At 32.6% G+C, this 14,967-nt stretch overlaps 1 protein-coding gene across 1 annotated transcript in view; it reads right to left on the bottom strand.

Annotated features, from left to right (window-relative positions):
- LOC106690876 (26S proteasome non-ATPase regulatory subunit 10-like) overlaps positions 1 to 9,216 on the bottom strand; it is a gene marked incomplete in the record, with an annotated part of 36,648 nt that extends 27,432 nt beyond the window's left edge. The window contains 2 exon segments of the mRNA XM_067053288.1: positions 2,433 to 2,722; positions 9,013 to 9,216.
- Positions 9,217 to 14,967: the final 5,751 nt, after the last annotated feature.

Consider the following 14,967-nt stretch of genomic DNA (forward strand, 5'->3'; position numbering starts at 1 on the left):
GCCTTTTTAAAATTCCAATAACTCACATAACAGTTATAAAAATATGTCTCATAGATAATAATTAATGTATTAAATTCGTATATTAATTATTATAATATAAATTGTACTATATTAACATAAATAATATTACCCACGATTCGAATGGTACAATTGATAATAATAAATCTAAATAGGTTCACTTTTTCAACTATAGTGAAGAAAATCGAACGTTACACGAACTTATATTTTTACAAATACATTTTTATGCCTTGTTTTACAATCGCACTAGAGGCAATTTAGGTCTGAACTTCTCCATTCTTGAATAAAGTGGAAAAGTTGAATGAAATATCATGGACAATAGGGAATGTGTTGGACGTTATTTCACCTCATGATGAAAAGCCGTGAGGGGTTTTCCCGTTGATGAACTGCTCCAGCGGAGAAAACCCGCAGCCTCAACTGAGTATGAATAAAAGATAATCGGAGGGAGGAGGGGGAGGGTGGAAGAATGGAGCAATAGAAAACTGTCATCAATATGCATAAATAATAGTGAATAAAGAAGCGGCGGTTTGAGGCGGCTTTTGAATAGTGGTGTCTTCAGGTCTTTCAGATCTCCTCTTTTCTTTTAGTGCTTTTTACCGATATAGCCTAAATATTTATAGACATATAATACTTTAGGAGCAGATGGCTCAGTGATAAGGCACTGATCTCCAAGGACCCAGTCTCGAACCCGGCTGTGTCAGATTCAATGATTATTTTCTGTTTCACTGTAGCCCTGAGTCAGCCCTGTGGACTCGAAAGCTCTCTTGAATACCCTCATGAAATGGGTACCCTTAATTGAGTAAAAATGGCAGTCAAGGATGATTCTGACTAAACTACCTCCCTGTACAATCGTTGGTCTAGCAATAGGTCTTCCTTAACATAGGTTGTACTAGGCGGTACACAGTTAATTTTTTTTTTTAAGGTACTTTCTATTTTAGATCAATAAATTATTATATTTGTTTTAAAAATATTTTGATAATGATAGAATACTATAGTATAGTTTCTCATTTAGGTCTCAACATTAAACGTTATGTAGAACCCTCCAATTTATTAGTGCATTTATTATTGTATTATTTAATAATATGTATATTGTAGAAAGAGAGTCCAGGTGGTGGTCAATAAAGTTATCAAAATATTAAAATAAAACTATTTATTGTTTACCAACGTTTCGCCCCATTTTGCATGGCTTCGTCGGGGCTAAATGAAAAAACGCTAACGAAGCCCGGCAAAGTGGGACGAAACTTTGGTTAACAATAAATAGTTCTATTTTACTATTTTGATACTATCTTCCGACAATCTACTTCATATGCTCGACTATCTTCTTCCAATAAAATTCAAATTATTATTTGCTAAAATAAATTAATTTCTAGTATTGAGGACAAAATATCACTTAAAGAATTCATATCATAAGCGAATCTCATGAAAATTAACCACCCCTACGATGATAAGTGTAATAAACTACTTTATAGTACGTTAAGCTTCATATTGAGTGCTGGTAGACACCTCTTTGGCTAATCGTTCCTGATATATTTTTTCATTAATTGAAACTTTTGTCTGCACACCTAGAAATCAACATTTTACAAATTTATTTTGACAAATATCCTAAAAACAACTACTACTACGAAGATAAACGTTATAAACTACTTTATAGTACATTCAACTAGCTTTAGTTTACGTACGTCTTATGAGATATATTTTTTCAAAAATTAATTAAAACCGACAGATTTTTCGTTATTTTGTTATGAAATGTTGCTTTAAAAAAAAAATAGTATCTTGCTAACTATGGGACTTTATAATAGCTCTATAAATTGGCCAGCAAATTAACTCTTCTTTAAATAATTTTCTACTAGGTTTTCTAGATTTAAAAATATGTAGCTACGAGAGAAAAATGAATATTTTTTAATCTTTTGAAACTGTAATTTTAATTCACCTTCACTATACTTGGGAGACTCATCAATTTTGATTAGTAATTATCCATAGTTTTCATTAGAGTACTAAAGTAATTGGGATGAATTAACTGACTTTTTTCTCCTCTTGGGCTCTTTTATTATATGTTTAGGTAACTGAAAATAATAAAAAGCACAAAAACACCTCATGTGATCAAAATTTAAATTTTGACTTAGGATATGTACTAATTTATTATATTTCAAGGATCATATTATATCTTATAAAAAATATAAAGATAATATATACATTTTAGGAATAAATTTCTGAGAAAATTTTGAATTTTTTTCTGAGACAAATTGGATTTCAACATTTTATTTTAGTCCGTTATATAAAGTAGAATTTATTATAATAAATTTATATTTATATATTTCACACGCATATTTATTAGTAACATTTTCTACATATGTAGTTTTCAGATTCTTCAAGAAATATTTCTAGTTTAGAGATATTAAATGATTGGAAATTACCTGATCTGATTTAATCTGCTCATGTACAGGTTGCGACTGGTCTTCTGCTTATCTTTCGATTTCTATTTCTCTTATCAGGCACTTCTCTGATATCGATTCGAGATTAATCGAACTGTCCGGACTATGATCATACTAACAATATTACCTCTTCCTTTGTAATTTAGAGTTTATTTATAACTTCATAAGGGCATGTAAGACACATCCCATATTTCTGTAATTTATCCTGATTCAATGATTTCCTTATTTAACCATTTGTCAACAGATTTTATTTATGTGATTTTTCTTCTATGCTATAAAAATATCATAGAGTATTCTTATCAGATTTTACATTTTTTTTTTTTTTTTTTATCAATAAGCAAATAAAAAGTAACTAACCAAATAATAATATTTAAATAAGTTTTCACTTATACACAAACCCAAATCCTTCGCAAAATGATTCTTACTATATCAAGAATAAAATCATCTATAATGTATTCAATATTCCGTATGTAGCCGATTTGGCGTGAGCTCCACTACAGCATTTTTTTTTCTTACCTTCTTTTATTGAAAACATATACATAACAATATTAATATATACCTGAGTATATAAACAAGTAACTGGTACCCTTTCTTTGCCACATGGCGTTATAAGAGGCTGGGTCCGCTGAAGGCGGGGGTTACATTATTGGTCCAGGCTGGGGGGAACAAAGAACGGGGAGGGCCGCTCCACTGGGGGATAAGATAGGTTAAGATGACTTAAGGCTGCAGAGCCCGAGGCCCTTCCCTCGGCGAGGACGTCGACCAAGGGGACAGTGCTTTGCCACCACCCGAGTCTTGGTGCAGGGGCGACCTCTCTGAACAGCACTTGCCTTCAGCCCAACAAAAAAATTGATGTAACTGTGGAACAGAGGGGAGCTGGAGCTCATCTTAGATAACACTGTTCCTGACTATTTGGAGTGAAGTTCCTCGGACTATTCGCCAAAGGAGGGAATTCTGGAAACTCTGCAGCTTTTTCAGCGTTGTCTTGAAGAGGTGTCTCAAGAGTGGGGTACCGTAGAGCAGAGTCGGACGGATGATTGCTTTATAAATCTTCAACTTGAGCCGAAGATAGCCTTATTTATCTGACTTTTCAAGGAGACAATTATAGCGAGTAGGTTGGTCTATGTTCGACATGTCACAATCTCACAAGAGAAGATCATAACACAAAAAAAAACAATCCTTCCCCGCCGGACCCGCCCCGCTAGGACCCCCGGGGAGTGACGGTCCTATTTGCACTTTTGAAATATTAGCTTAAAACAGGAAGATGAGACTTTAAGATAGTTAAATCGAGTAATATTTAAAAAGCGCCTGAAATTGAAAAACGGGGCGGGTTCGTTGGGGAAAGATGGCCGTTTATTTGTGTGTGGTATTATTTCCTCTTGTAAGATTGTAACATATCAATCCTTACATAATAAACTCTCAAACTAACCAAACCCACTGTTTTTTATACTTGATTCCTCTATAACCCCTGGAGATCACTTCGACGTGGTCTAATCTAGAAATATTATTGGAGTGTCGCTCTAGTTAGTAGACTATATGCTACTAGTGTGAATCATCCCATTGTACTATAATTCCCATTAAATTTACTAGATGTATTTTTAATTTACATTTACAGTAGTAAAAAAAAAAAGTGATAAGTTAATGGTATTGTCAACTTAAATTCAAAATTATTAGAAGCAAACAACAAAAATATAGATAAAACAATGATGATAGTGTGATCACGATTTTTCTTACGTATTATTATTATTATTATATGGGCGATAGACCATGGAGGTTTAAGTGCTCGCGCGATGTATTTACTTATACGTCGCGCGTTTCCTGACGTGGTTTTTTCGTAGGGTCGGTTCGTCACTAACACTGCTATTTTTTTGTGAGATCCCATTGGCTAACGGACCTCAACAAATGCCGGTGGGAGGCTGTGAGTGAGTTTTGTATAATTTTATGCTTGTAAAAATCTCAGATGTGGCCGGGGTCGAACTTGCAACCTTAGGGCTGTTAGACTGGCGCGTTGCCACGCTGCTACCGCTGCCGATTTGTATTAGACAAATTCAATGCTAAGATTCTTCGCTCTATTATCTCTAATATAGATCCGATTAATATTACTTTAGTGCAGCTTCGTGGTTAATTTAATCATATTCCATATGAAATATCACGGAAGATGTATAGTAATATAGTCGAAAAAACTAAACATCAGCACAAAATTCAATACCTCGTGTCATTGCTAATAACTTAGGTTTTTACCGGCGACTTTTGCTCTTTTTTTTTTCGGTTAAGTAAAAAACCTGTCTAAACTGTATTTTCTTAAATTTCTAAAAGTGGTTTCCTTTTTTCTTGTATCGCGTTCGTTTGAGGAGATTTTTTTCCTGCATCGTTTTTTCCCCGTTGTTTTATTTTCCGCAATTAAATCTTCCAAAGAATATAACTTTCCATTAACAAGCAATTTGTTCCTCCTAATGATAGCTTTGAACTTTTTTTCTTTCTATTCAAGAAGAAAAAAAAATAGTTTCACCCTTATCTGCCTAATTTCTTTGGAAAAATCTTCTTTAATAATAATATTTTTAAACTCTAAAGTTTTTCTTCGCCTTAAGAATATCTTTTATCAAATAAATTGAAGAAAACTCGTATATATAGTAATATTTGCTTTGACTATGGTATATATACTTGCTACATCATATTTTCGGATTTCATTCCATTAAGAAATAAAGTATATAAACAATTCTTTCTCTTTTTTCATAGTAATATTTTTCATAATATGATTTTTTCTTATTAACTGCTATTTACAATTGTAAATTTAGTAAATTTGATCTCAAATAAAATGGTGTTACAGGTGTGTAGAGAAACTACCCATTGATTAAACTCTAATGACGTTTTACATTAGCATGTCTCGTTGCCATCTTCTTTTCAGGCGCTTCAAAGGATTGTCAGGAATGGAAGAAGAAGCAAGGTTAGAAACTAGTAAGTTTGGGTGATTAGGGAGTTTTTTATGGAAGGAATGATATCTGGTTCGGGCGAGATCGGGTATATTTGGAACATTAAGGTCTTTATGTATGATTTTGTTTGTGACAAAGTAAGGAGCATTGAGGATTTTGAATTGCAAGGGTTGACCTTATTACAGTCGTGTAGATCAGTGTTTTGTAATGTGTTGGAAGTTTAGACCGTTTGTATAGTAAAAGCTTTAATAGTAGAAATCGACGTGCAGTTTCCTGTCTTTTCAGTCTTGTGTGAGGATTCCAGGATAGTCGTTTGTCCAGATGTAGTTTAAGGTAGCGGATTTGTTTGACAGAGGTAAGATCAACATTATTAAGTATATTGTAGGGCAGTCGGCAGGTTTAAGACAAAGGGTAAAGGTGATTTGATGGGATTTATAAGAATTATGACACCATTCTTCGAAGGCTGGGATTGGAGAGTTTTGGAGGATGCAATTAAAGGGTTATTATTAATAGCAAGCCCACATGTGTCATCAGCATACGTGGTGAGGATAGTGTTGGGATTGGTTGGAATGTGAGCGGTATAGAAGGTGTAGAGAATGGGACCAAGGATACTACCTTAAGGAACACAACCTGACTGAGAATAAAGGGGTGAATAGGAATCATTGTGGTTTACTTGGAATAATTTATCAATAAGAAAGGAACGAATAATAAGAAAGTATGTAGTAAGTAGGAATCTACGGAGTTCGTAAAGCATTCCCGGGGGCCAGACTCGATCAAAAGCCATTACTAGCTTTTAAATTAAAAAAATAGGTGGTCATATTTATTTCCATGTCAAAATTATTTTCTAGTTTTTAACTTTAAATTTCAAGGTATCTATTTCCATGCTAATAGTTTCATTGTTCCTATATATTTTCCTTTGATTATGTTGAGTTTATCCATTTTTTTTCCAAGATTTCATTAATTTTTTGTATTTATTTTAATATTTACAAATAAATTACAGCTATGACCATTGAAAGCGATGCTTACTAACTGTGCACGAGATTTGGTGGGGCAGTAATTGGATTATAGATAAAGAGCAGCAGTTAAATATATTGTATAATTTCCCTTATTATATTTCAATCCCAGTTCGACCAATTTTCATCAAACTTTGTATTCTTATACAATACACTAATGTTCTTAATTTGTCGAAAAATTAAACCAATTAATCAACTTTAAACTACGTTAAGTAACGTTTAACTAGTTTTAAACACACTTAGGCATAGAGTCGATATTAACACAACGGCGGCTACAGCCGAACTCCCAATATGTTTGAGAAAGGAATATAATCAGGTAGCAGAAAACGTGAAGCCAAAAAGGTGTGGCTTATTAGCCTGTTGAGGGCGTGGCAGAGGAGTAGGGGAAGAGTAAGAGTCAATCAATGGTTACCTTTATTTTAGTTTAGATTACAATGGTGGACATTCCTATTAATCTCAACGTAAGTCTTTTATGTTTCACTTTAGTTTTGAAGAAGAGTATGATTATGCCTTCCATCCCTGGCTTATACCGGACAGAGTTAGATGATTCTTTTTTCTTTTGGTTAAAAAAGTAATTTTATATTAAACAGTTGTATATACAGGGAGTTACAGTAAACTTGTTCACCTCTTAAAACTCTCTAATTTTTTTCTATTTTCAGATTTTTGCCAGGTCATGACAATATCATGAAATATATCTTTTGAGGGTACTGTTAATCTTCTAACTTATACCCTACTCTACTCTGGGGCTCATGTAACTCTGGAGTGTTAACGCCATATTCAATATGTTAATTTGTAAATACTATACACGTAGTATTAGTGTTTAATTACATTTATCTTATTTATATTATTTTAATTAGAAATTACTTATTTGAAAAGATGGGTTGTTAAACCGTTTCTAAGGCGTCGCTTAGCAACTTGCCGAACATTTTCATTTTTTAAAGCAGTTGGTGCTAATTAGCGGTCATTACAGTTACTAATCTGCGTATTTTATTGACTTTTTGAGTGTTTTAGTCAATATTACTGTACTGAATCAGATCTTTTCTGCGTTTTTGTCCTTTGATTAGAACATGAGTTGTTGCTAATTAGTTGGCTCGAATAATTTATCATAATAACCAGAACCTGTCTGCCCTCCATAAATTCCTGCGTGGCCATCTTCGCTTTTGTATATTTCAACTGTTGATGAGCCAGTACAGAAGTGGGCCCACCAACTTTGGACCAGTTTGAGAGTTGCAGCAGCGCGGACCTACAAATCTTGACAGCAAACTATCGTACCCTGACCTAACGGAGTGGATCAACATTTCTTCGGGACTGTCGACCAGTATTTTTTTTATATATCTATTATTTTTAGTAAATTTGTTTCTTATGTTTTCATGATTTATTAATTTTATTTTTGTTTAAAATGCCCTTTTATTCATTGTTTTATTTTACTCTATGTTTTCAATCGTTGTTAGCTTAACCAAATAGTATATTCCATATTCCAAAGTAGCTTTTCTTATTTTTTTTTGTTTTAAAGCTTTCCTTTAAATAACATCATTAATTTGTGGTAGCTTTGACACTGGAGTTCCTAGTGGGATGGGATATTTTTCTTTGTGGATTCTTATTGATTTTTTGTTTTAACAATTTTTGTGAAAAATGATAATGGAACCCAGCATTTTAAACAAAATCGTTTCAGAATTAAATTTCTCGTAAAAATTTGTCATCATAATTTTCTTTTAAATTAACGACTAACCTGGAATCCTCACACAAGACAGGAAACTGCACTTCGATTTCGACGATTATGACAGCACTTACTAGACGGTCTAAACTTCCAATTCATTACAAAATACTGATTTACATGACAGTAATAAGGCCTATCTAGACATACGGAGTTGAGCTCTGGGGCTCCATTAAACCTTCAACTTCCTCTCGTATCCAAACCTTACAGTACAAAATCCTTCGTAAAATCCTCAATGCTCTTTACTTTTTCACAAATAAAATCACACATAAATACCTTTATTCACCATATGTAACCCCTGCCCGAAACAGATATCATTCCTTTCATTATAAACTCCCTAACCACCCAAACCCACTAGTTTCTAACTTTGCATTCTCTTCCGTTCCTGACAATCCTTCGAGGCTCCTGAAAATATGGCCAAGAGATTTGCTAATCTAAAAACCTCATTAGAGTGCTACCAATGGGTAGTTTCTCTACAGGCCTGTATCACTCTATTATGACTGAGAACAATAATATTATAACTGAATTTATTATTATGTACAGTTGTAACTTTCAATAAAGATATTTTTAAAAAAATTAGCGACTTGATATTGGCTTATCCAGAAGTCAATAAAGCGCCTGTAACATCGCAGGAATTTATCTACCTCAAATATTTATTTTCAGTCCCGTACAACTTTCCACTGTTGAGATATGCTGTTAGCACAAGCTGACCATTTTGTGAGTCCTCATTTGGTTATTTGGATTTATTAGAGATCCGAAATTTTCACGATTGGAATGGAATATTTCCCTTACCTCTTACATATCATATACGGCTTAAAGAAAGTAAAACTAATCACTTACAGAAATTTAATTAATTTTTATTGCAGGAACCCTCAGAAATAAACAATTAGAAAAGTTTAACTTACCGAATTCGATGTATTGTTAAACTTGATCTAAATTGTTGATATTCTCATTGAGATGAGGAACAAAACATAACACCAAACTGACTCATTATTACAATTGAATCCTTATCGCAATTAGGGCTGTTATCTCGGATTATTGACTCAGCTTATGTAATTGTCTTTTTCTGCTCGCTTTGCAAGGTGTGATTCTTTTTTCTGTTCTAAAATTGTGAGGAATAGAATTTTTAATTGTTGCTGTATAATAATTTTCAGTCATGTGTGTTTAATGATAATTTCATTAATCATAGTTCAAATCAAATTAAAATCACTTCGATTACATCTCCAACATCTGTAACATTTTATGGCCACCATTTGGGACAGAGGACAAGTGAAGATCTAATGAAATGTATCTTTGTGAACAGTAATATAACGAATCAGCATGCGGTTTTTGCATGTTACATATCATAAAAAATCAGGGAAATGACTTTATTCTAACATATTTACAAGAACTACATGTTACTGTTACTATTACAGAGTGTCTCTCTTCTACTAACTTCTTACTTAGCTATCTTGTCTAGGAAATATATATGAACACTTGAGAAGAGGGAGTAGGAAAAATAGTGAAATCGGAGAATGTGTTTGGACCAATCAGATACTATAGAATAAGAAGTAAATATCTGGGAGGGAGAAATAGGCGTGGATAGAAACAGGGTGGACAGTTTTCCAAGAAATTGGAAGTAAGTTACCATGACCTAAGGAGAAAACTGACTTACATGTGTTAAACATAAAATAGTTAGACTGATGCAAGTCCATTGTGAGATGACAGCTTGTACCTGCCTAAGTGCCAGGCCCTTGCTTTCTACATTGATATAGAATACTAAGGAAAGGTCACTTCCTCTATGGTCAATGTCTTTCGAAATGTGCCAGATGTCTATAGTTTATACTATATAGTCTATAATGATAGTCGGTTTATAATAATCGCTGTTAAATACTATAGCGTTCGTTTACTTCCATTTCCCGTTCGAATGGGATTTTATCCTTTATTTATTTATAAAGTTCAATTATCTGTAGTATTATTACTCTATCTATAGCATTTTATCACCACTGTTTGAGACTAAGGACGAGTAAAGATCTATCTTATTCTGGGTTAGACACATAAGATACCTCAGGAAAACAATTTAATTTCCTATTCATCAGAATTTGAAGATGACTCAGTCGAGAGGGCTCAACAGAAAACCAACTAGATGAAGAGTGCACTAAATGGAAGCGGACTTCGTGATTGGTTGTAGTAAGCCGAAATTAATAATTGAATAATTAATAAAAGAATAAAAAACAAAATTGGTGATCCTTGGGAGCAGTCGCATGCGCAAACCACAGCGCACTATCTCACTGCTCCCGCACCCCGTATGCCAGAAATGGCAAGGGAGGGGGACAAAAAAAAAAAAAAGATTGTAGTAAGCCTATTTCAAAATGACTCAAAATCTACATATTAATTGATTTGACTTGACAAGAGACTGTATGAAATTAATAGAAGAAAATATGGCATATTATATTTATTTATTGAACAAGAGAGAATGTAAATGTTAAATACCAAATCTATTGCAGCTACAGGTATGAAATGAAGAGTGGCCGAAATAGAAAATTTATTGTTAGATATATTTAATTAATTTTGAATGTGCTTTAATGGTAATGATGACTATTGATGATGATGTTGTTAGTTATGTGGAAAGATGTGGTTTTATGCCGTGCTTTCATGCTTTCTGTTTTTTGTCTTCATGTCCCTTCATCTGCCCTCACTTCGGCTACCGGAGGGCTCTTCGGAAGTGTCATTTACTCATTCATGGTTTTCATTACTGAATAGAAGTAAAGAAAGAAAGATTGCCTCTGGACAAAGCTCGCTAGCGAATTTGAATGACACAATGAATTGTTTTTCTCGGCCACATGGGGCGCTGGTGTAAGAATCTGAAGCTACAATTTTTATTCAAATCATCCGTTTAAACGGATCAGATTTATTAAAAAGAAAATTTTCATTTCATTTTAATTTATATTAATTGACAAAACAATCAATCCTTTGTAATTAATTATATTCCTGCTGTTGTCAAATGGAAATTTAATTCTGTTGAAAAATTGTTTAATTCAATTCAATAAAATTAATAAGTCAACTGTATGAAGGCAAGGGCTAAATTATTAGGGAATTAAAAAATAATAACCGTTCCTCGCCTTTAATCTCGCCTTTGTTTTCTCACGAATTTCTTTTTTTCTAGTTTTCATAGAACCTAAATATAAAACCCTCTCTATCTCTTCCAAAATCTTTCCCATTTTTGTTGATAACCTTCCTGCATCCGCATTTATTCCTTTTATATTATATTTATTATATTATAGTTTTCATGTGCCTTCATTTATAAGAATCATATCGCATTATATCACTGATATATCATGTCAAATAGTTTCAAGTGCCTTCATCAACAGGAGTAATATGTGAAACTACAAAATTCCGAAAGATCTGTTTCATTTTATTTTTTATTTTCAAGGAAAGAATTACGATCTTTGAAAATTTCGAATTAAAGTTTTCGAGTCTAGCCCAAAAAAACGAAAAGTCAAACGAAAAATATTTAAGTGGTTATGTACTTAGGATGTAACACCAGATTTTTACTGGAATATATCTATCGGAAGTTCCATTTTATAGAATCGATGTGATTTGCGAAATATCTTTCTTTGGGCTCTTTTTTCAATCATTAAACTGCCCATATCCTTCAAGCGCAGTCATTAAAACCAAAATTAAATATGCAATAATTTTTTGTAGATATCTTCTACTAGTATCAATTTACTACATCCTACCTGATTTATTATCCATATGAGTTATCCATCTTCCCACGCTTATTTATTATTAGTTTCTGAATTTTTTTGTCTCTGAATTGTCTTGTTTTGACATTGGTTGTTAACTTGTTCTGTTTTTTTTTTTCAGCCTTAATGACCTGAAATCCAGGTCATGACGTTATTTTATTTTATTTTTATACTAAATTGGCCTGTTGGGCCTTACATGGTTGATATAACTTATATTATATATATTTTTTAACAGTTGATTAAGAGGAGATAAAGTCATACAAATGACACCCCTAACTATATACAATGTTCTTATTAAATGAAAAAAATATATAATAATAAAATAAATAGATAAGAATATTGCTTCTTTATAAAAGAGGAAAGTAAAATTAATAACAGAAAATAATGATATTGGTACACTTAAATAAAACAAACAATTGCCTTCTAATAGTAAAAAGAAGCAAGTTAATTTGAAAAAGGGAAGAGAAGAGAGACGAAAAGAGAAAAAAAAAAATAATAATGAATAAATAAAATGAATAATAATAAGTAAATAGAAGTATTGCGACTATGATTAATTTCATATTTATTAAACATTTATAAAAGAATGCCCTGCAGCAGTCTGGGCTTCAGTCTTCGAGTCGAGGTTGGGTTTTCCAGGTTGTAGGTCACTGCTCCTTTAACTGTCGGCAACTGGGAGTGGAACTTTTTTTTGGTGTAATCCTCTATTGACTCCATATGCAATTCGCGATCCAATTGGCTATTTCTTATGAACCAAGGAGCATTAGCTGCTATTCTTAGGACTTTATTTTGAAAAGATTGTAGTTTTTTCCTTTTCGTGAAGGATGCCGCTCCCCAGACTTCACAGCCGTACATCAGCAGTGGCCTGAGGATTGCTTTAAATGTAAGAACAGTTGTTTCTGGTTTTAGTTTGGAAGTTCAGAGGTCATGACGTTGGCACAAATAAACTATTTTCAATTATTTGTGTATTCTTGCTGACCGCACCCCCCGATCACCATCTCCATACGCTAATCTACGGTAAACTATTTTCATCTCATTATACAATATTTTAAAAATAATTTCAATAAATAGTTAAAATTTCTTTAAGTCCGAGTTTCAGGACCTTTTTTGACGTCATCTGTGGCTTAAATGTATCTCTAAAAGATATAATTCTGAGACCATATGGCACGGAAATAACGAACCTGATGACAAAGAAAAATGGAGTTACATTAGTGTGCTTTAAGCATTAGTAATCCGTCTTTGCTGTCCTTCGCAGGCTTATATTTTCTTCTCTCTTTGATGATTTTTAAACTAAATTAAATATATATTCCCAAAAAGTTAATTTTGTTTTTTTAAGGGTGTTAATTAATTAATTATTATATTTATTTATTTCTAATGTACAATTTTACTCTTAATGTATTTATTCTTAATATATTAATTAACATTGTATATAGTAATACATTGTTTATTCCTTCATCATATTCGTCATTCTGGATTATTGACTCTCTTAGGATCAAAACTTTGTGCTCTCCTGATGTCATATGTGCCCACGGGCACTATTATACTCATCAAATAAGGTTATGACGTAAAACCTTTTAACATGCTAAATGCTAAAACCATAGGATTGTGATAAGCCTAATTTAAAGTCCATGTTGTATGTTAAATGCAGAGGACCTCTTAGCGGATTTTCAGGGCGCATTGTTTCGTAACCATCTAATCTTTACGAGATCATAAAATCTCCAACAGCTATATCTCGTTATCTTTTCTCCTACTCACTCTTTCGTTGTGTCATCTCCTTCTTTTTTTCATTGCTATATTATTATTTTTAGCTACTACTTTCTTAGAATTTGAAATCGTCTACAATAAAAACAACACAGACATAACACGAACTATGAGCAATTAACTTATCAAATCAACAACAGAAAAAATGGCGTGGGTCTCAGCTGGTCTGATGTGTGACGTCATTCTGCATTTTGCAGACTACTAACAGGCTCTCAGTCATGTTAAATTTTACATTCTTGGAGAAGTTGACGGGGGGTGCGGTCAGCAAAGAACATAAATAAACAAAACCATATTTATTTATTTTATGCCGACGTTTCGAACTGAAGTTACAATCCTGCCTTCTACACCACAACCCCTGATGAAGACCTGAAACTCAGGTCGAAACGTCCGCATAAAATAAATAAATATGGTTTTGTTTATTTATGTTGTTCTTTGCTGACCGCACCACCCGACAAACTTCTTCAATTCTATTGCCATTAATTAATCTACGGTCAACTATCTACACCTCATTATAAATTTTACATTGTTTTAACGTGCTAAAAGAAAGAAATACTTCTCCAGTTAACACACTTTAACATGTTGAACTAAAGATAAAAATCCCTAATGTAACATATACCGACAGGGTTCGAAACTTTATTGATTTTTTTTTTTAAATTAACTTAATTTTTTTAATTGAAAAAACTAGAATAGATTTTTTTTCATTAATACTAAATTGAAAACAAAATAGGATAAGAAAATCTCTGAAATAACTTATGAAGCAAGTAATAATAAACAAATTTCCAACTAATAAATTAAATCACAAGAAGTATAGAGTAAACTTCATTAAAAATTATTATATTATATAACTAACTGTTTCGTCTTTAATATGAAAATATAAGCACTAATAGCGTCACCTTGCGACTAAGAATAAAAACTTACCACCTCAGCGACATCTGTGTGCAAGAAAAGGGATCTGAGGGCAAGATAGCCAATTTATATAGCCAACTAATAAATTAAATCACAAGAAGTATAGAGTAAACCTCATTAAAAATTATTATATTAAATAAAATATAATGCAAAATTATATATAATAATTTACAGCAGAATATGTACAATATGTAACTTAATGTCTAATATAAAAAATACAATATGACTAAAGATCTAACTGTCTCGTCTTAAATGTTGTAATAGTCGAAATCGACGAGCAGTTTCCTGTCTTTTCAGTCTTGTATGAGGATTCCATGTCAGTCGTTTGTCGAGATGTAGTCTTAAGTAACGGATCTGTTCGACAGGAATGAGTAGGGTATTATTAAAAGTTACTGTAGGGCAAGAGGTCATCGGTTTACGACGAAGGGTAAATGTGATTTGGTGGGATTGGTATCACTTTAAAATCTATTG

Source organism: Halyomorpha halys, unplaced genomic scaffold, assembly GCF_000696795.3.
Source record: "Halyomorpha halys isolate HHAL.00 unplaced genomic scaffold, Hhal_1.1 Scaffold1933.1, whole genome shotgun sequence".
Lineage (NCBI taxonomy): Eukaryota > Metazoa > Arthropoda > Insecta > Hemiptera > Pentatomidae > Halyomorpha > Halyomorpha halys.